Raw genomic sequence first — 20,950 nt, 5'->3', positions numbered from 1 at the left:
TGGGCAAACTTCAGGACGGCACGCTGGTGAAACCGGGGCACAACCAGCTGGGTCTGAGGCTCTTGGGTCCAGGGATCCCGGTCAATATGATAGAGGCAGTCACCAGTCAGTTTGAAATGAGGCCATTGGTTTGCTCGCTGGGGCTCTGTTACAACCCCGTTGACACAGGCCAACTGTTCATACACCCAACTGAGTGTGGGGTTTGCCCTCTGGTCCCGACTGAAGTCTGTCCCTATGCTGGGGGGTCCCCTTATCAGTTGGCAGCGGGGATTCAACCTCTCCTCCCGGGTGGTCCCGTCCAAGATCAGGGTCAGCGGGTTATCCGGGTCTCGGCCTTTGTCCGACTTGCCTTCGGTGTTGAGGGGGTTTCCCTCGGAGGCCATCGTGGTGGGGGGTGGTCCCCCCAAGATTCATGGTGTGGAGGACCTTGACGAACCCCTGCTAGTCCCACCCCAGGATGACAGGATAGGTGGGTCTTGGTGCCAATCCTACTGTCATAAGCTGGGTTACCCCGTTCACTGTCAGCAAGACCTGCGCACTGGGGTAGTGCTTCATGTCGCCATGAATGCATTGGAGCCGGATTACCCTCAGTGCTGGGTTGGATATGGGGGGTGAGTCTTCAGTGAGCCAGGACCAGTCCTGGCATCCCAGCCTGAGCTCCCAGCCCAAGCTCCCAGCCCAACAAAGACCTCAGCAACCAAGAAGCCCTCCATCAAGGGGAACGCGGTGCTCAAGATGGCTGGGCAGTGACGAGAACCCAGGCTCTCCTTCGGGGTGGGAGGATGTGGGCAAACTGCTCAAGGGTGATTTGCTCGGCCATCTCAGTGGTGGAGCACCACTTGGACTGGATCCACCCAGAACGTGTTCTTCAGTTCCTGGGCCACGAACCGGGGTTGGGCACCCGGCAGGTAAATCATCCCCCAGAACTGCTGCCGGAACATCTCAGGGGTGATGTCCAATGCATCGAGCATAGCTGACTTCACTCACCCATATAGTCTCAGGCCTCGTCTCCTGGGAGTCTGCGATACACTGCTTGGGCAGTCTCCGTCAGGAAAGGGGCCAGGATGGTGGCAAACCACTGGGGGGCTACTTGGTGGCTGAGGCAACCTGCTCAAAGGAGACAAGGAAGGCCTCAGGGTTGTCTTCAGGCCCCATCTTTGAGTGCTGTACTGGCATGGTGGGGACAGCCGGGTCGCCACTCCCCTGGGCTTGGGGCCACTGTGGCTAAATAGCAGGGCCACCCAGTGTTGGAAGCATGGACGCTGTTGTTCCTGCTGCTGGGCCCCAGCTCCCAGACCAACTGCTGCTGCTGCTGGCTCTCTGCCAGACACTCAATTAACTTCTCCACCTCCAGCGTGGTGGTTGGGAACGCTTGGGATTTTGTGGTTAGGCTCAGCGCCTTATCTCAAGGGTGGGGCTGCCACCCGCGTTCTCCACCAAGTGTCATCTGCTGGAGAGGGAGCCACCCTGACTCAATGCATCAGGCAACAAAGAAAGCTGAATGAGCGGTATCTAGCCCAAGCCAGCTGGCTGGAGCAGACCGTGATCATGGGCTGGGCTCTGACCCTCCGGGTGAGGCAGGTCAATAAGCAGTCTTTAGCCTAGGCCGCCTGGCTGGGCCAGGCAGTACCTACAGTCTAGACTGGAGCTCTCCACGCCGGGTAGGGCAGTGAGCAATTACGCAATCTCTTGCCTAGCCTGCTGGCCAAGGCAGACAGCAAACACAGTCTAAGGACGAGCCGGAGCAAGCCACCAACAAGACACAGGCCTTCCAGCCTAGGGTGAGTGGGCTGCCCCCCTACAGGTGGGATTGGTGGCAGGAGGGGTTGGGGGACCTGGGCCGACCCTACTCCATTGGGTCCCAGCCCAGGGCCCTAACAGTGGCAGGGAACCCTGACAAAACACGCTGACTTGTATTGCAACAGCACAGCCTGACGAATATCTGGTTCCCCATGGCTCCTTCCTACCACAGCCCATCGGTGTGGCTCTGTGATCTGCAGGCTCTGAGTGGATGGCAGTCCCAACAGTTCTTCCCCACTCTCGCTCTCCGCTAGAGCTAGGTCATGGCACAGCTGGGGGGTCTGCTCTGAAATCCTGCAGCAGGCAGGAGACATCCACCTCCTTCCCTGGCTCCCACCCAACTGCACTGAAGGGCCCGCCTCTTATACTTATAGGGGACAGGGCCATCTTGGCTCCACCCACCGGGGAGAGTGTACTGGACCCTCCATGTCAGGCTCAGAGGGAGGCCACGCTGCCTCACTACACCACGCTGGAAGTGAGAGACAGACAAGTCCTGCTGAGTCACAGCTGATGCATTCCCCCCTCTCTGTCTGATGGCACAGAGCCTCTTTCTATCCCTGACTCTGCCACTGACTAGCTGGGTGACCGCGGGCGAGTCACCTCACCTCCCTGTGCCTTGGTTTCCCCCTCTATGAAATGCAACTAATGATCTCAAAGAGCGAGGCTCTACGGGTTAACCGACCCGTGTTTGCAGGGTGCTTTGGACGCGTGGCGTGCAGTAAGATTTCTCTGTGTTCCCTGCAGTCTGTTGCCTAGCTTGGATGAAGTAGGCCTCGTAGCACAGTCTACCTCACCGCCTCGGCGCCTCCTGCTGGTTATCTGGGGAATCAGCTGTCAGCCAGACAGCAACGCACCCCTCTCCACGCTGTCTTGTGCTCAGTCCAAGCCGTGCTCCCCGGCTTCCGGGGCATTCTGCTGTCGATTTAGCACCTCTTCCTGCGGCCACTGCAGTCCTGCCACCAGTCCTATGGCAATCGGGGGTTGCGGAGGGGACCCAGGCCCGCTCACTACCCTAGGTCCTGGCCAAGGGACCCTATGTGTGTGGCAGCCTTTCGCTGCACCTCCCACAGGACATCTCTGTCCATTTCCCTGGGCACCTTCCCTGCAGCCCCAGTACCTTCTCCACCCCTGCTTCAGGGCATTCAGCTCTGCTGAGTCCCAGCAGCCAGCCACTGCTCTGTCCAGGGTACTGACAGTCCTTCTTTGCTCTACTCCCTTATATACCGGCCTCCTGGGCCCTGATTGGCTGTCACACAGCTCCTTCCTATTGGCTGCCTCTCCCCACCTCACCAAGGGCCTTCTTAACCCTTTCCTGGCCAGTGAGGGGCAGGCACCTCCTCACAGGCCTTTTTAAGCTTTGTATCTGGGTGCAGCGTCTCTCTCTTTGGAGCAGTTCTGGCATTTTCTCGGCATTGCCGCCTGGTCTTTTCACCTCTTAGAGAAATGAGTATTTTTGCCCTATTTGGATTTTATGTATGTCTTCTGCTTCGGCAGACGGAAGGTCCATGGTGGGTGAGGGAAACTGTCTGCGATCCCTCTTCTCCCAGCAATCACTGGACCTCATCAGTGGATATCTACAGGTGCCCTACATGCCTGTTGCCTGCATTTCCATTCATGCCGCCGGGGTGGGGAGGCAACAGAGACAAATGATGTTTGTTTTAGCATAAAATGATGCAAGGAAGGTCAAAATGAGACACTTCGTTTACATGTCAACTGCATCATCCATGCTTTGCAATCAGTGATTTCTCTGAACGTCTGGGACTTGTCAGAGTCACATCCAGCCGGCAGAGAAGGAATGGGGGGAACAGAACGCAGACTCAAGGCACTGGGCAAGAAGGAGCGAGCTGCCATGCTCAGATAAATGGAGGCTGGATAGGTTAGTGGATTACCAAAGAGTTTACTTCTAGGACCTCAGTTCAAAGCCAGCCCCAACTGGAAATGCCTGAAGATCACCGAGCATGGGATGTTTTAAAGGAGTTAGGTGCTCACATGCCACTGATGTCCTGTGAGAATTGGACGCCTCTCTTAGATACCCGTCTTTGAAGATCTGGCCTTTGGTGGCCACCGTGGAATGAGTTTGCTGGTCTCAGACCAACAACCGATTCCCTGGCAGTGGCTCTTCCGCTCAGTGGCAGGAGATAGGCCTGGAGCTGCATGGAGGCTGTTATTGTCTCACCTGGAGCGCTGGAGCTGGGGGAAGCTTGCCTTGTCGCTCTGGGGAAGGAGGTCCGACACCACAATGATGGGTGTGATACAAGAGCCTGGCGAGACAGTCTGCGGAACCGTGCATGTAGCACTGAATTCTTGAACCAACAGCAAGCACAGAAGGGGGAAGGGGAATGCATGCAAGTGCACGAGTGTGTGTGTGTCTCAGTTGCATCTGTGGTCACCACGCCCGCACGCTGCCCACTTGCTCATCTTGTGTAGTTGGGACCCATCCCCACACAATTCTGTGTGTTTGAAGAAGAAGCACCTCACAGCGCAATGGGCTGGCTTTTGTGGCAGTGCAACACTGCCACCTGTGGGACAGAGACCGCACTCGCCAGCTGTGTGTCATTGGCCCTGGACTGGTAGTCAAGATTCTATTTCCTACTTCAAGCGCCAGAAGCCTGCGCTTCCGGGACAGGCGGCTCGAAGCCTGACCCCAGAACTCACGGGTGAAGCGGCAAATAGCCATGCGGTTACAGCATCGCCATGCCACTCAGGACAGCTCTGCTCTAGCACGTATTTATTATCACGTCCCCGCCTTGTGCCTCAGTTTCCCCAGGATAATGTTACTTCCCTGCCTCCCAGGGCTGTCGTGAGGATTAATCCGCGAATGGAGGTGCAAAGCGCAGATGCCACATCCACATGCAGCAGTGAAAACCCTACAGTGCAACGAAAGCCTGGGTCGTAGGAGGCAATGGATTTTGTTACTGTAATGTTCCAGAGATGCCATCATCACGGCTGTCGCGGTTAAACTCTCCCCTTTTAACAAGTGTCCCCACCAGCCCAGGATCCCAGCGGCAATCGATCTTCACAGGCAGCCAGATTTAATTTCTCTTCTTTGATCAGAGGAGCCAAGGGAGGAAATTTGTTGCTGGAGATCAAATGCATCTGCAGTGTATTAAAAAGCACGAGTGTGACGTTACCGAGGAGTTACAGGAGCCGGGGCGGAGGCTGCGTGAGGGATGTGTTAGAAGACGGGCTCGTTGGGCTTAGATCCCGTTCGTTACCAGAGGGAATTAAAATGCTTATGCTGCACTAGGTGGTGGAGACTCACATTGCAAGGTGGTTGTTATGGTCTATTCCCATAACGCCAACGAGTCCTACTCACGGCCCCAGACCCCCTGGTGCTGGGTGCTGCACCAACAGGAACAATGAGACGTTCCTTGCCCCCCGTAGCTGCCAGTCTGAGTGAGAGGTGCAGCTGATGCATCCTTGGGATTCCACCGTCATTTCCAGTTGGAGGATCCTAGAACGTGGGCATCCTGGGAGCCAGGTCACCTACAGTCTTGCTCCTGGGAGGGCTCCATGCCTCAGTTTACCCCTCTGTGAAATGGAGAGACTGGCAAAGTGCTTTGAGTTCTCCAGATTAGAGGGGCTACGGGCTGGGGGGGCCGGGAAGGGGCAGCAGGTGGCTGCACTGTCCTAGGAGCGTGGTCAGGACCAGACAGCGAGTCTCTGAGTCTAAGCCCTGCTCCAGCGTGGGCTTGGGCACAGATTTCTCCCCTCCACAACTGCCACATGCCAGCTCAGCTGTGCTGACCACGCGCCAGAGGCTTCACCCCATCTGACCACTCCCTGCCTGGAAGGAACACTAGCCCTCCCACCCTGGCGATGTGGGCAGCCCCCTTACTGCCTTCTGCGGGGTGCAGGTGTGTTCACGACATCACGTGAGAGCAGCAGGGCAGGTTGCATCACACCCACAGGCTCGCCAGGCTCCCCCGCCCCACAGAGGACAGGCCATGCCCCGGGAAATCAAGATCACGGAGCTGCCCTAAGAACAATCTGGGCTGTTAGTCACGTGACGTGTGCGCCTGTGCTCAGGCGTGCCCATGCTCATGCCTGCACACACACATATTCACACACGCACACCTGGATGGCTGCGCGCACACACACACACACACACACAGATACCTCTGTGCGCACACATGCACGGGGCTGCATGCACGGCCGCACCCACACAAGAGCACCAATGTAGCACGTGTGCACGCGTGTACGCACATATGGACACACACATGCACATGCATGTGCACCTGGACACTACAGACACACGTGCATGCCCACCTGCCCACACACAAAAACCCGCGCACCATGCACACACTCGTTTTGTGCTGCAATGGTCAGTCATTATTTTCAGTCAGTTCCCGGTAATACATTATTGATACGCAGCAGAGGAATTGTCTGCGAAGCGCGGACACCTTTGAAAAGGGAGAGTTCCAGTTGGATCTGATCTGGGCTGGTGGCCGTGACAGTCCTGGAGGGGACTGGCTGGCGGAGGAGGCAGCAAGAAAACGTTTTCCTGCAGTGCCCGAGGCCCGTCAGTACAAATAGCTAGGAGTTACCTTAGGGGGGCTGTTGCTTTCCTGAAATGAAATGAACAATGGCGGGGAGTCTCGGTGCAGTTCTCAGGGGGAAGATCTCCAGGTTACAAAAGCCATAGTCTCAGCTGGCATCCTTGTAACCTCAGCCATCGCGCCCATGGGGTTGATGGGCGTAATGCCACTGACTGGTACAGCAGCAGGACCAGACGCTGACTGGGCAGGGAGGAGGAGCCCCACGAGGCTACAGTCCCCTTCGGTTAACGTAGGAGTAAATGATAAATGAATCACAAGGCCTCCCATGCCGCCCGAGACAACAGGGGCTGTGGGCAGAAGGGCTTTTGCTGAGCAGAGCGTGTGTGTGTGAGAAAGAGATGGAAGGCAGAACACACAGAAACTGAGAACACAGGACAGACGGAGGCAGAAGCAAAAGGCAAGAAAGCCAGGCGGTAGCCGGAGAGCACAACGTGACCCTGGAAAAACTAGATCCCATAAACCAGTGGTTCTTAACCTTTCCAAACGACTGTACCCCTGAAGCCTGAGTCCCACCCCCACGGGGCTGAGGCATGTAACTTAGTTTCATGGCGCCCCTGTGGCTCCAGGCAATTACCTTTCTTGCCACCCCCAATACCAGCTCTGCACTTGCGACCCCTCTAAAACTCCAGGTTAAGAAACACTGCCATAAACTTTTGGGTCTGGTGTTGGCTAAAGAGGTTTGGGGCTATAGGCTAAGAAGCTGCTCCTTTTGTTCTTGGTTCTTCCTGCATTCAGAGAAGCAGGACTTTGTACCTTCCTTGCAGGAAAACAAGATGGCATCAAAGAAATTACCAGCCTCCATCAATTTCTCCTTCCATCTGGAACCCGCCCAGACCCCCCGAATTTGACTGGCTGCTCAGGTCGAAAAGGGATGACGATAGTCTCCATGAGCAAATAATGAAGGGAGTGGATCTCCTGTCTCCTAGAATGTGATCCCAGACTCCAGCAGCGTCACCCCCTGAGCTGGGTGAGCATCCATCAATACTGCACCTGTGCCATTCCAATGTCACCCTGACGTGCCCCTTCCAAACCTTGGATGTGGTGTGACAGGGTCATAAACAGTCAGCCCTTCCCTCTGGGGAGTGACAAGCACGTCATAAACATCCATCCTGAGCTAGGTGAGTGCCACGGACACCTGCTTCGACCATGGGGAAACTGAGGCACAGAGGGGGATCCAAGAGTGCAAAGCACCCTGGTGGCATTGCACAGGGCCCCGTGCTTTTAGTGTCCTTGAGGTTGGCATTTATTGCCCCAGCACCTTCAGGGAACAGCATCCCTTATTTCGCTCTGGCAGGCTCTTTGTCACGCTCGTAGTGACCCGGCTTACAGGACGTAGGCGGAAGCTTGCGCTGGGAGGGAACATGTGGTGGTGTGTGGGCTGGGAATGTGGATGGGCACAGAGCTAGTTGGATGCTCGCAATTCCCTGGCCCACAGATACCTGCAGTGCTGCCAGGCCCCTCCTTTACTCCCCTGCTTCCCCTTCAGATTTTCAATGCCTCCTGCCCGACACCCAGCACTTCTGCAACATACCGACCTTCGTCTCTGAGCCCCTGCCCTGCCCCCAGCTAGCCAGACAAGTGACATTGACAGAGTGGGGAAACTGAGGCACAGAGCAGGGCATTGACTCAACTATGGCAACGCAGGAAAGCTTAGGACGGGGCTGGGAATAGAACCCAGGTCACCTGAGCCCCAACCTGGTGCTCTGACCACACCACCCCCCTCTCCGTGGGGAAGGGCACTCGGAGAACCTCTGCCGGCAAGCAGGGGTGGATTGGGGGCATGCACGGGTTAGGCCGGGTGGCCAGGAGCTTCTCTTTGCCAGGGGTGCCTGGGCAGATGCTCCTTTGGGGGTGCCATTTCCGTCTCCAATTTGAACTGAGCCAATGCTCCCCACACGCCCTGGCCTTTGCCGTTCCCGTCACAGGGGTAACCCTAGATCCCGAAGGGAGGGGGGGGGAAGGCCCTGTGCCCTGGTTCAGAAAGGACTCACCTGCCCCTGGGTGGGATTGTATTCAGCCCTGAGAAAACCAAACCTCTGGCACTTAAGCCAGCTGATTCCAGTACTGCCAACCCACCTGTTCAAAACTCACGAGTCAGGCTCACCAGAACTCACGAGCTTGGCTTGCAAATCACGAGGCTATGTAAAAACAATAGCTGGGGGGGGGGGAGGCGGTAATTTGCCTTCTGCTTTTTGAGCCTTTCCGCTGCCCTGGGGTCACATTTTGAAGCTCTCTCCCCAGCCACCAGCGCTAGAAACTTCTTTTTTCCATAAGAATGAAGGCTGAAATCATCACCTCTCCCCTTGACTCCAGGAGCTGGGGCTTTAAGGAAAGCAATAATCATCATGAGAGCTGGCAACACCAATGCTAAATTAACAGCCTGGATTAAAGAAAGTGCTTTCACCAGAGCCCGCCCGCCTGCCCACCCCGTCCCGATCAACCACTGCTGCGGGTGGGTGCTTACTGCTAACATCACTGGAGTCACCGGAGGATTTTCACTCGGGAGCATCCCCTCCCCACCGCATTCTCCAGCGAAGCAGCCCATCTGTGTCACAGCTTAATTGCTGCTTTCAGCCCCGTCCCTGAACTGTTTGCAGACGCCATACAAGAGTGCACAGACACACACAGTCGCTGCTTTCCAGCACCGCACCCCCCGGCTTCTGTCTGCGGCATATGGGGGTGAGGGGGAAGGGAAATCCTGCAGTCTCTTGGGAACGAATTAAAGAAACTCCCTTCTGCTTTGCTGGCAGAGGCAAAGACACGCTAGTGGGGCTGAGGGACGGGAAATCGGCCCAGTTTGGCAAACTGAACTGGGACCTTCAACTGGGGGTTGAGCCTCAGGATCCAGGCCCAGCGGGAGGCTTGCTTCAAGATTTCCTTTCTGATGCTTCGTCCAGGCTCCTGGAGGCCAGATTCGCCCCGTCCGCTCATGCACGTTGCATAGGACTTTAATCCGTGACATGCCAGAGCCCCCTAGCACCACCCTGGGGTGTGGGATTAGCATCGACCCATGGGGGAGGGCACCCAACCCTGCTCCCTGCAGCACAGCACCCCCGCGTGGAGCACCGGGGTCAGCACTCAGAGTGGAGAGCGCCCCCCGCTGGGCTCCCCAGGCCACCCACTGCAGCACCGCCGCCCCCAGCACCACGCTGGAGCATTGTTAACTCAGCGGGAAGAGCGCCCCCGATCGAGTCACTCCCTATGGCACCTGGATTATCTCCGGAGGTCCCGCGTCCAAGGATTGCCTCCTGAACCAGTTCCTGGCCAAGGCCACACTTCAGTCTCTCCTCTCCCCTGGAGCCCCCCAGCCCTCATTAGAAAGTGCTCGGCGCACACAGGGACACCCGCCTTCATTCCCCACAGCCGGGCACCCTGCACCCCCAGCCGGATTTTCAGAGTGGCTCAGCGCCCACGGTAGGGGCCAACTTCTCAGGAGAGCTGGGCTTTTATCTAGGAGCCTATGGGCCGGATTAGCCAAAGGGCCCGGTGCATTGGGTGCAAATGGGGTGCTGGGGTCTTTGTGAAATCTGGGTGCAAATGTAACTATGGGAGGTGCCTGGCTCTTTAGAAAAACTGGTAGTGTGGGAGGGTGAGTCTCCCAAGAACACAGGGAAGCAAAGGGGGGAGCAAAGCTCCGTCACAAATGCTGGGGGGCAGCTGGCACAGAGGAGACAGATTCAGGGCCCGTGTGGGTTAGTACTGCTTAGATGAACTGGCCCAAGCGCCCCTTGGTTTATCTCCCGGCAGGTGGGTGTCCCCCTTACAAAACCCATTGCTCAAACCAGCATCCTCATTGGCCATCCCAGCGGGAAGGCGGAAGCTGAGGGGCTGACGGAGAATGGGAGTCAACTGGAAAAGGGAGACATTTCTTGTCAAAAAATGAATGGGGAAAAAATCCCTCTTTGAAAATGGATTTGGCAATTGAAGCCTAAATTACTTGCCCAGGGTCCCACTGGAAATTTTCATTGGTTGCAAGGGAAATTTTCAAAACGAAAACACAGTGATGCTTATTTTTTACACTTTTACTGATTTCAAACTGGGGGAAAGTGGGGAGCAGGGAGAAAGCAGGGAAAGGAAAAAACCTGCTTTTCAGACCTCTGACAAAACCTCTTTTTTCCCCTCCCCGAAGAAATATTTCCGTATGCAAAATTTCTACCAGCCCAATTGTGAACCCTTCACCGGCTGAGTGTGATTCAAGATCTGTGAAACGTGCTTCAGTGTGAGACTTGAGACGCTCGCTCTGTTTAGTGCAGCCCAAAGAAGGCGAAGAGGAGACTTGATCACAGTCTGAAAGTAATGACTGAGTATCAGATCCTTCACAGCGAGAAAGGGCTCTTTAACCGTCGGAATAAAGGACCACGGGAAATGGTGGATTCCCCATCTCTTGCCGTCTTCGTACCCAGACTGGAGGCAAACACAAGTGATTGGGCTCGACCCAGGGGGAACAAGGTGAAATTGAATGGTCTGTGTTCCACGTCTGCACTTGGTCCAGGCACGTGACCAATGAACGATGGCGCACGCCTACCAAGGATCGTTGCCCTGCACTCTATGGTCACGTGGGCGCCACAAGCTTCCCTGTGATCACCAGTGACAGATAGCGACTGAACCTCCAGCCAGACCGTTGTAAGGATCCAGGCAGCACCCATGTGGGTGGTGCGTGAGCAGCAAGGAGGCCACGTCCTCCTGGGATTTGCCCTGATGGGGATGGTGCTCTACAAGGAGAGAGACTAGATGATCTAATGATACTGTCGCGATTCTCCCCTCGCCACCATTCACCTCCTGGTGGCTGGGTGCAATAATGCCAGGGTTACTGCCTCCGTTTCTCCACTCAGACACCTTAAAAACAACCCCCTTCTCCTGTCCCACATCACCCAGCCCCAGGTTGGGGTAATCAACCCACATGGGGCAAAACAGTCCATGAAAGCCCCCACCACATTATCCCCAACACTCATGAAACACCTCAACGACAGCCCGTCAGCCGCCCGCTGCTGGCTCAGGAAGGCCAGAAGACTTGTCCCTCCCCTGGTCCCCTGACAATTCCTCCCTGTTCCCAGCCAGGGCCCGCAGAGCTGTCCACCCTCTGCCGCTTCTCCCTGCGCCTGGGCTGCTCCCTTCCTGGAAGCGCCTCCTGCTCCAGGTGTCTCCCTTTCCCCCATCCCGGCTCCCACGCCTGATTGTCTCTGGCTTCCAGCTGCTCCCCGCCCCAAACCAGGCCTCGCCAGGTGCAGCGGTTTAGTCACAGGATGGGAGGTTCTGCGGGGATTAGAACGGCCAATGTCGCTACCCGGCAGCCGCGTGCATTGGCACATAGAGACCCTGGGGAGATTAGCGCCCCGGGAAGCAGCACCTTGTGAGACCGGACTGACAGCGTCCTTCAGTGCCCCGCATTGGGCCGGGTGCCCTATGTAAGCCCCGGAGGTGGCTGTGCACAGAAGTGTGTCTGTGCGCTTGCGGAGGGCGGGTGGGAATCTGCCTCGTGGCTTGTTCTCAGACGCCCGCCGCCAGCTCGGACTCCTGGTTCCTGACTCCAGCTGGGGGCTTCAGCGTTGTTCCCGGCCTCTGCGCTGGCCTCTAGGCCCGGTCACCCCCATCCTGAGGCAGGAGAGACCAGCCCCTCTGGCTGTGAGCTACGTCTGTCCCAGCATTCCCAGCAACTTCCGCGCCACCCGTTCGAGTTCACAGGGGGCGCAGAACGTGCTGGCCTCCCGCCCCAGTGCCGTACAGCAGCTCTCTTACCCGCTGCCCCAGCCTTTTCTTTCCACTCTCTTGCTTTCTCACCTCCCTTCCCAGGGCGGTTCTCACCCCTCCGCGTGTGGCATTAGCTCCCACAGGGAGCTGGTGAGAACTTGCAGTGGCTTTGGAGGTGTCAATTCTTTCAGCATCATGCAAGGCGCCTTGCTACAGCCATCCTCTCCCCCACCGAGCCCAGATCACCGCCATTAATGAAAGGAAAAGAAAGAGACGCTTGTGAGCGGCTGATTCTGACCTTGACGGCCGGGGTGCAGGGCTTCCGGATTGTAACCTGGGCGGAGAAGGGGCATGGGTGGGACACATGCGCTCCCCTGGGTGGTCACACAGCAGGCTCTACGGACTCCTTCCGTTTCCAGGTGTGGGCTAGGAAGGCCTGGGCAGCATGCCCTGCTAGCGGCTGGTTCTGTACAGCATGCAGCGCTGACCCAGGGAACTCCAGCGCCATAAGCCAAAGCCCCAGAGGAGCAGCCGGTGGGAGTCAGGAGAGCTAGTGCCCGCTCCTGCCCCTAGGCTTGTCCACACTTGGACTGGCACAGCTGAGCAGCGGTGCTGCAGGAGCGCTGGGGTGTGGACTTTGCCTCCGCTGAGGGGGTGGAGAGCTTGACAGACGAATACTGCCACCCACCTCGCGCTGTCTAAACAGGGTGGATTTTTCACGTCCCTGAGCGACGGCAGTAAACGGACTTAATTTTCCAGTGTAGACGAGGCCTGCCCTCATACTGAATCATTAATAATAAAGGGGGATCTCGGGAGCACACAGCAAAGCCATGGCCGGAGGACTGCAGAGAGGGCAGGGGCGTGGATGTAGACACGGACGCGACAGAGAACTGCAGCCATCTCCAGTCACACAGCCGGGGATCAACGCCAGGAAAGGGGAGAGAGATTTAAGCTAAAGGACGACACTGGCTCACGAGCCGCTGGGGCCAGGAGTACATTTAGGCTGGAGAGGAGACAGTTTCGAACCATCAGAGGAGAGAGGCTTTGGAACAGCCTGCCCGGAGGAGAAGTGGGCATACCCACCCACCGAGTCTGAATCTGGAGCAGGATAAGTTTTTGACTGGGATGGGATGATGGGGCTGCCTAAGATCGCCGGGGGCTGGACTCGCTGACCCCCCCTCCTGGCCTATGTTTCTCTCCGTTGCAGGGCGCTGGGTGTGCTGTCTCAGCTCCTGGCTGTGGCACACGTGTTGGGGCTGATCTGGCTTTCACCGAAGCGGAAGGCAAAGCTTCCGCTGACTAGAGGCTGGAGCGGCTCAGCCTGGGGCGGTGGGGAACGGCCCGGGGCTGACGGCACGTCCTGAGCCGAGCCACGCCGGAAGAGCCTCTGAAAGCAGCTCGCTGGCCTTCTCCAGATGCGCCAAACATGTCCCCCTCCCCTGCACCGCCTCCTCCCCTGTCATTACAACTTCTCCTGCCAAGTTTCGGTTCCATCCGTAACATCATATGGTGCCCTGCGTGCGCACGCCCCCAGCTTTGCACATTTCGAGAACTGATCTAATTCGGGCCTGTGTTTATTGCAAAGCTTTCGGTATTTGTGCTGCAGCCTGCCAGCCGGATCCCACCCTGGGGCACGGCTTCAGGCACTTGCTGCCGGGGCTCCCCCTGACAGCCCTATGTTCATATTCGCAGAGCAGCGTGTTCCCTCTGCCGCACCCGGGGCCTTAGCCGGGCCACCACGAACGGGGCCTGACGGTTCCCCACGCGGCAATAAGATCACAGCGTGTCGGATGTGCGGCGGACACATGGGCTGGATTCTCCTCCCCCTTGGGAGTAAATCAGGTGTAACTCCAGGGACAGAGGCGTCAGAGCGGCGTGAGATGAGGCTCCGCCAGCCCGGACCATGCACATACACAGCCAGCTTCTACAGCTGCTGCCCCTGGGACGTGCTGGGGCAACCGGGGGGCTGGTGTCATCTGGCTGCCCTCAGATGGGTAACCCGTTGAGGGCCGTTGCCAGCTGGCGTGGGTTAGAGAAGCCACCGGGCAGCTCTGATCCACGGCAGGGCAATGAGAACCGGGAGCTGTAACCGGCTCCTGGGCAGCCGCCCGCTCCCTGCCAGGGCCGGCGACAGAGCCGTGGCCGCCGCGGAGAGCACCCGCTCAGCGAAAGGCATTCTCAGGCCGGGGCGCGTTGGTTCGGGGACTGGGTTGCTGGGCCGGTGACCCGTGGGGGAGGCGGCTGTCCTGCCCGCTGAGGCATGTGCCCCCAGCGAGGTGGTGAAGAGGAGACATTAGCTTGACACTCGATAGCCACGCACCTCGCCCACCCGCCGAAGGCCCTTTAGCAAGTACACGGGAAAGGACTTAAAGCTGTGAAAACCACCCCATTTCACGCGTCCCTGCCTCGCCCGTGTTTCACAGCTCTGCGCTCCTCGCCTCCTGCCCACTGCGCTGCGCCAGCCTCCTGGGGGGCAATCAGACCAGCTTCCTCCTGGGCCGGGCCGCCCGTCTGGGACCAACGGCACCCAGAACTTCCTTGCGTTCCCTGAATCTTCGTTCCTCCTGCTGCCTTTCTCCCCTGGCCTCGTTCGTAGCTCCGGGTGGCTCCGGGCAATGGGGTGGGGGAGGCAGAACGTGACAGGCGCTGGCTCTGTGGCAGAGCAAGTCAGCGGAGACCCCAAAGCCTCCCCATCTGACGGCTGCGTGGAGCCGGCTTGGGTCCCAGCAGTAACAGGCTTCCGCTGCAGACGCTGGGGAGCTCAGGCTCAGGGGAGTTTGCGGAGCGGAGGCTGGATCTCTGTCCTGAGTGGAGCCAAGCCCACTTTGATACATACAGGCTGCTCAGCGCCTGTCCCGAGCCAGGGAATTCGTGCAGGTGGTGCCTATTGATCGCTAGCTGCGGTTTCTGGAGGCTTCCCCCGAGCGTTGTGTGTTTCTGAAGCTGCTCGTCTCTTCCCTCCCTCGCGACGGAAGATCAATCCAGGCCTCCAGCTAGCCACTAGCTGTGCTGTGACACCCCGGGGGGTCCCGTTCTCAGGGGGAGGAAGGCAGCGTGGCTGGTATCCCGATATGCATCCCCCCCAGGTTAGAGCGGCCTCCGAGCCATCAGCCGCAGGATGCTTTGCTCTAAGCTTGCGTCCAGCAATGGCGTCAGGTACCTGCTCTGAGCTGGCCGCACCTGGGAGGTGCAGAGCAGGACCCAGCCCAAGTTAATTCGACCTCACGCTTACCTCACCTCCCCAACCAGCTGCTTCATAAGCACAATCAGGTAAATATTTGGAAAGGTTCTTGTCAAACACAGAGAAAAATGTGTTCTTCAGTGAGTCATCCTTGCCAGGGCCTGGCACTGAACGCTGGGAAACTGCCCAGTCGGTCCCATCTGATTAGAGACACATGCAGACACAGACGCAGAGCTCGAGAGAGTGATACACACACACACACACACACACACACACACACACACACACACACACACACACACACACACACACACACACACACACACACACACACACACACACACACCTACATACCCACCTACAGTCGTCCCATGTATTGCCACATTTACCATCAACCTCCCCACACAACGACAATCAGCCTCCCCACACCTATAATCCGTCCCCAGACATGCAACCCTGCCACACCTACAATCAACCATCCACACACACCTACAGTCAACACCCACCTAAATCAGCCCCCCGTATACAGTCAACTCCCACACCTACAGTCAACCCTCCCCCCACGCATACAACCGATTCTCCCCTCTTATAATGCCCCCCCACATTTACTATCCTCCTCCCACACCACATCCGGACAATCATTCTCCCTCACGCACCTACAACCAACCTCCCCCCTCACCTACAACCGCCCCACACATACTCCCAGACCTATCAGCCCCCTGGGATGATCCTCGCATACAGCTTCGCTCAGGTCTGTTTTCACCCACGCCCACGCACCCCACCCTCCTACACTCGCTCGCCTATTTAGTCAGATGCCTACAGTCGCCCACGCCTCCTACCCAGCCAGGCTGTTTTCTCACCCCGTTTGCAGAGTGGCACCCTGTGGTCACAGTCCCATGGTACCCAGCCCAGGCACAGCCTGCTGCACCATGCCCGGGGGCATCATTGGTGTCTCTTCACCATCCATCTCCAGTCCCTGGAGCCCGCCCCGCACCCAGGAGCCTCCCCATCGCCACTGTCCCAGACTCCCAGCTTCCCCTCCGGTCGCACCGTTTACACAGCCTCGTCCCAGTGCATCAGGAATCTATCCTGCTAACAGCAAGAGGACCGAATGAGCTGCACAGAGTTTACATGGCTAGGGCCGGGGATCAGTGCTTGTGCCAAAGCCTGAGTCAGCCTCCTCCGTATATCATGGGCCAGGTCCTCAACTGCTGTGACACAGGAGGAAAGTCGCACTGGGACTCAGGGGATCTGGATTCAATGCTCAGTTTTACCAGGGCCTCCCTTAAGCTTTGTCTACACGGGTGAAGTTGACGGGCATAGCTGATCTGGTATCATTGAGCTATCCCGGAAGATATGGGCGTCCGGTGCAGGAATTATTACTCCGCTTTGCAAGCAGAGTCACTTGGACTCTGGAATAGCGTCCACACGGGACGCCTGTCCGCAATAGCCATGGTGCAATAGCTTAGTCCACAATAACTGTGCCAGTCAATTTCCCCATGTAGACAAGGTTTCCGGGCTTCGGTTCCCCATCGGTAACACGGGCACGATACAAGACACCTGCTCTGCCACGCTTTGTCTGGTCAGACTGTAAGCTCTTCTGGGCACGGGTTCCCTCTGCGTGTCTGGGCAGCGCCCGGCCCCTCATGGCTTTGATTCAGATTGATGCCTCTAGGAGCGCTCATAATAACCCTAAGAACGTGGAGCGAGACCTTTGTGAAAGCTCTTGGTGATGGCGCGTGAGCCGGCTGCTAAGCGATGCTTTGAGTGTCGTAGGTCTGGGAGCCCAGCTCCCCCATGCCCTCCTGGCTGGCTGAATTTTCCTGCGAGATTCACTCCAGCACTCCATAATTAATTACCTCGTTACCCATTCTGATGGCCTCAATTGCTGGCCATTAGCGTGAATTAGTATGAAGGAGGCCAGGGGAATTCCAGGCCTGCTCGGCGTTAAGATTTGCCGTCCTTCCTGCTTTTAAATCCCCGGAGCATCTCCCCTTCCTGCCCCATTGGCTCATTGGTACATGCCAGTCCCGTCCGTCTCCTCCCACCCAGCCACTCTTCACCCCTGCCACGTTCCAGGGCAGCCCAGGTGCTCCCAGCCAGTCGCACCTTTCCCTGCATGCTCCAGTAATCCCGTGCCTGGCAGCTCAGGGCTGGAGCTCTGCCTGCTGGGATGTGTCAGGTCAGAGGTAGCAGCTGGGGAGGCCCGTCTGGATGTGTATTTACAGGGAAGAGAGTGCAGGAGGGGTTATTCCAAACAGGACACAAGATTTCTCTGGATGCCAATGTCTCAGGCGGGCTGGCGTCTAGGCTCTGGAGCCGAAATGCACTGAGCTTTGCCTGGTCAAACAGCATGGCCCCTCCGTAAACCCTGGCCTGCCTTTCACCTGCCGCTAATCTCCAAACGGCGCTAATCAGGAGAATAATAGCTGGTCAGCAGATGCTAATCCCAGACGCAGGGGCCATAATCCGTGTGGGAAACGCGCTGGAGGTGTCGTGCGCGCCTGGATCTGCCAACCTCCCGCTGCATCAGCTGAGCGAGATGGAGCCCGGCGGAGGCAGAGCGGGGGCATCTCCTCCCTAGAGCACCTGGACTCCAAAGCCCCTGAGATCCTGTCTACACTGGACTCACGCCTGGGATCCTGGCTCCCACCCTGTTGCCTGGACGTGGACATTAACCGTATTTCAGAACCAGGCAGCGCCATGGTCTGACCTGGGATCTGAGACACTCGGCATGTTGGCTAGGGGTCAGCCCGGGCTGTGGCTGTCTTGTGTGTTGCAGATGGGAGAAGGCTGAGCACAGCCCGTATGCGGCCTGGCGGGTGCAGGGTATGGAAATGTGGCTCAGGGCCTCTCCGGAACAGCCTCCCAGGAGGCAGACGGCCTCCCTGGCGTGGAAGTGGAGCTTGATGCATTGATGAAGGGACGATATGGGGCGCTGCCTGCGACAGCTGAGACTGGCCGTGAAGACCCAGGAGGTGCCTCCCAGCCCCATGTGCTGCTCCGTAGCCATGTGCCTGGTTCAAATCCAGCCCAGGACAGCAGAGGACCAAAGCTGTTCCTCTCTAGAGGACACGCAGGGCTCTGCTGTCCAAGAGATGAGCTGGAGGCAGCAGTACAGCTCCTAGCACACCCGCAGCAGAGGAACAAGTGGACTATCTGCCCCCTGTGGCGACTCCCCTGGGCAAATAGGGGTGCTGTGCTGGGAGGCGGGGCTGCACCAGCTGTGGGCGCATGGATCGTGTTTCCCACTTTCAAACCAGTGTGCAAGCATGAATCCACAGAATCGCAGGAGTGAGGGATGGGACAGCGCTGGGAGAGGAGCCCCAGGCCCAGTGCAGGCCTGCCCCTCACAAGACATTATCCCCAGCTCCCACCTGGGCCTTTAAAGAGGAACAGGTCTCAGTCCCTAGTGGCCAGAGTCAGCGTTCGACGTAACCTGGCTGGAACCCAGACCCCCTGGCAGGACTGGGCAAGAGACACCATCTGTAGCCCCCGGCCCTCCAGCAGGGCGGGCAGGCAAGCGGTCTGTAGCTAGGCAGGGGCTCGTGCACCCCTGCTGTCTGATGCCCAGGTAGGGTATTGCTGTCACCCCAAGGGGCGTGGGGACACAAGCCCACCTGACGCCACGTCCCAGCCCGGGGCTCTGGCCATGACAGGACGGTCACCACCCTGGCCCATGGGGATCCCACCGCAACGCGCCAACCTGTCTCGGGCGGGGGATACCACTCACCCCATCCCCCTGGGCACTTCCTACCGTGTCTCCTGTTGCCAGGTCGCGTCGGGGCCTTCAGGTTCCCTGGCATCAACCTTGGGTAGCGGGTCTCCATTCAGGTCCCCAGGGCCACCGTTTCCCTCCGCCAGGGGTGGTAGCAGCTCCCTGCTTAGCGCTCCCACCAAGCATCCTTCTTCCTTGGTGGCCAACCTGAAGTGAGCCAGGCTGCTCCCTTTTATACTGGGGCAGCAGTTGGAGCATGCCCAGAATAGCCTGGGAGGCGGGACTTCCGCCGTCCATAGTGTGGGTTTAACTCTTTCCTGCTCAGTGCGGGATAAGCCCACCCTGTCACAGGAGCCCTGAGCGACCGAAGAAGAAAAGACTGGGGCTAGATAGGGCTGGGAGGGGCGTGATGAAGAGTGAGGAAGGACGAATTTGCAAATTTTGGACCAGACTTGGAGGGCCTCATTGCAGAACTGTGTCTGATAACAAACCAGCCTGAGCAGGGGCTCTTGGCTACGGGAAAACCTTTGTGAAATTATTGAGGAGTCCTGAAAGGAGGGAAATCAAGGCAGGGAGGCTGCAGAGCTGCCCATGCCATGAGGGGGCGCTCTGGAGCCAGCGGTCCTGTCACACCCTCAGTAATTTAACTGTTCTGAGCTCACAGGGGGGACAGCCACTGGAGGCGGGTTGCCCCAAAACAAAATAAACATTTACAGCCTGATTTCCAGTTCACATCGGCTGCATTTGTGCAGCACCTTTGAGTGCGATAGATTTGCTCCCCTGCAAATGAGAACAGGGCAGGTCCCCACTTCTACCCATCAGACCTCAAGGCAGCGACCTCCCCATCGTCTGAAGCAGCTTGTACAGTCCCACACTTCGCTAGGTTTAGTTGATGGGCCAGAACTCCCACTGGTGATCAGCCGGGGCTTGGCTCCGTATCTCTGTGTGCACATGACCCACAACCCTGCCATCTTTCCTGGATTTCATGGGACCCCGGGGAGCTGTGGGAGAACTAGCTCCCTTTTACAGGTGGGGAAACCGAGGCACACCAAAGATCTGTGGAAGGACGCACAAGTAGCCAGGGCAGAGTCAGAAATCAAACTCGGGTCTCCCAAGGCTCAGCCCAAGACCGCCCTCGCTGTGCTGCGCGTGGAGACACGGGCGAGGTCCCAGACTCATTTCTATCGGGGTCTGGCATCCCGTGATCTAGCACAGTGGGGATATCCCATGTGGATTCAGCGAGCTCCAGCTTATCTGACATCCAAAGCCAACCCCGGTGCCTGCCGTGATAGCCACTTCCCTCCGGCGTGTGCCGACGACAGGCTCCGGCGGCATTTCCAAGTCGCACCATGACAGTCCTGGCCTGTCTCCCGCACGCTGAAGTCTCTGCTCAGCACTGAGAGAGAGGAGTTTAGCAGATTAGCCAGAGTAATGCTGCTGTCCTTGTTTTCCTCTCAGCCCGGCTTGCATTTGGCTGGGCTTTACTGAGTCAGCTTCCAGAGGGAGGTGTTGAGCAAATCAATTGGCTTGTCAGCAACGGGTGGCTTGGGTGTATTGGCAGGGGAATATCGAGCCAGAGCAGGGACTGCATCTTGCATTGCACAGCATCAGTGTGACCATCACCGGGAGACGGTGTCTAGTTCTGATGCCTCCCCCCTTCAAAAAGGACGTTGCCAAATTGGGAAGGACTCATCAAAGAGCCACAAGGATGATTCGAGGTCTGGAAAACCTGCCTTACAGTCAGGAAGCTCAGTCTATTTCGTTTAGCCAGGACAAAGTTAAGAGGAGACTTGATCACGGACTAGAAGTATCTAGGTGGGGAGAAAACGTCTGATAGAAGACAGCTTTTTAATCTGGCAGACACAGGCTGCAGGAGATCCAACGGCCGGAAGCTGAAGCTAGAGAAATTCAGTGTAGAACTAAGGATCAGTGTTTTTAACAGTGATGGAAATTAACCATGGGAACTGCTCCCCTGGGGGTCTGGCGGAGTCGCCATCACGTGGA

General features: G+C 57.6%; 1 long non-coding RNA gene across 2 annotated transcripts; it reads right to left on the bottom strand.

Annotated features, from left to right (window-relative positions):
• Positions 1 to 4,736: 4,736 nt before the first annotated feature.
• On the bottom strand, positions 4,737 to 19,160 carry LOC137146419 (uncharacterized). Of its 2 annotated transcripts, none has more exons than XR_010917924.1 (2): positions 18,986 to 19,160; positions 4,737 to 4,896 (listed from the first exon to the last, which is right to left on the bottom strand). It is a non-coding gene; the product is annotated as an uncharacterized lncRNA (long non-coding RNA). The 2 variants fall into 2 exon arrangements; XR_010917925.1 differs by lacking the exon at positions 4,737 to 4,896 and adding an exon at positions 11,721 to 11,951.
• Positions 19,161 to 20,950: the final 1,790 nt, after the last annotated feature.

The sequence above is a fragment of the Emydura macquarii genome, unplaced genomic scaffold (genome assembly GCF_026122565.2).
Source record: "Emydura macquarii macquarii isolate MOO-44397 ecotype Brisbane River unplaced genomic scaffold, CSIRO-AGI_Emac_v2 contig_450, whole genome shotgun sequence".
In the NCBI taxonomy this organism is placed as follows: domain Eukaryota; kingdom Metazoa; phylum Chordata; order Testudines; family Chelidae; genus Emydura; species Emydura macquarii.
This window is presented reverse-complemented; position numbering and strand designations above follow the sequence as displayed.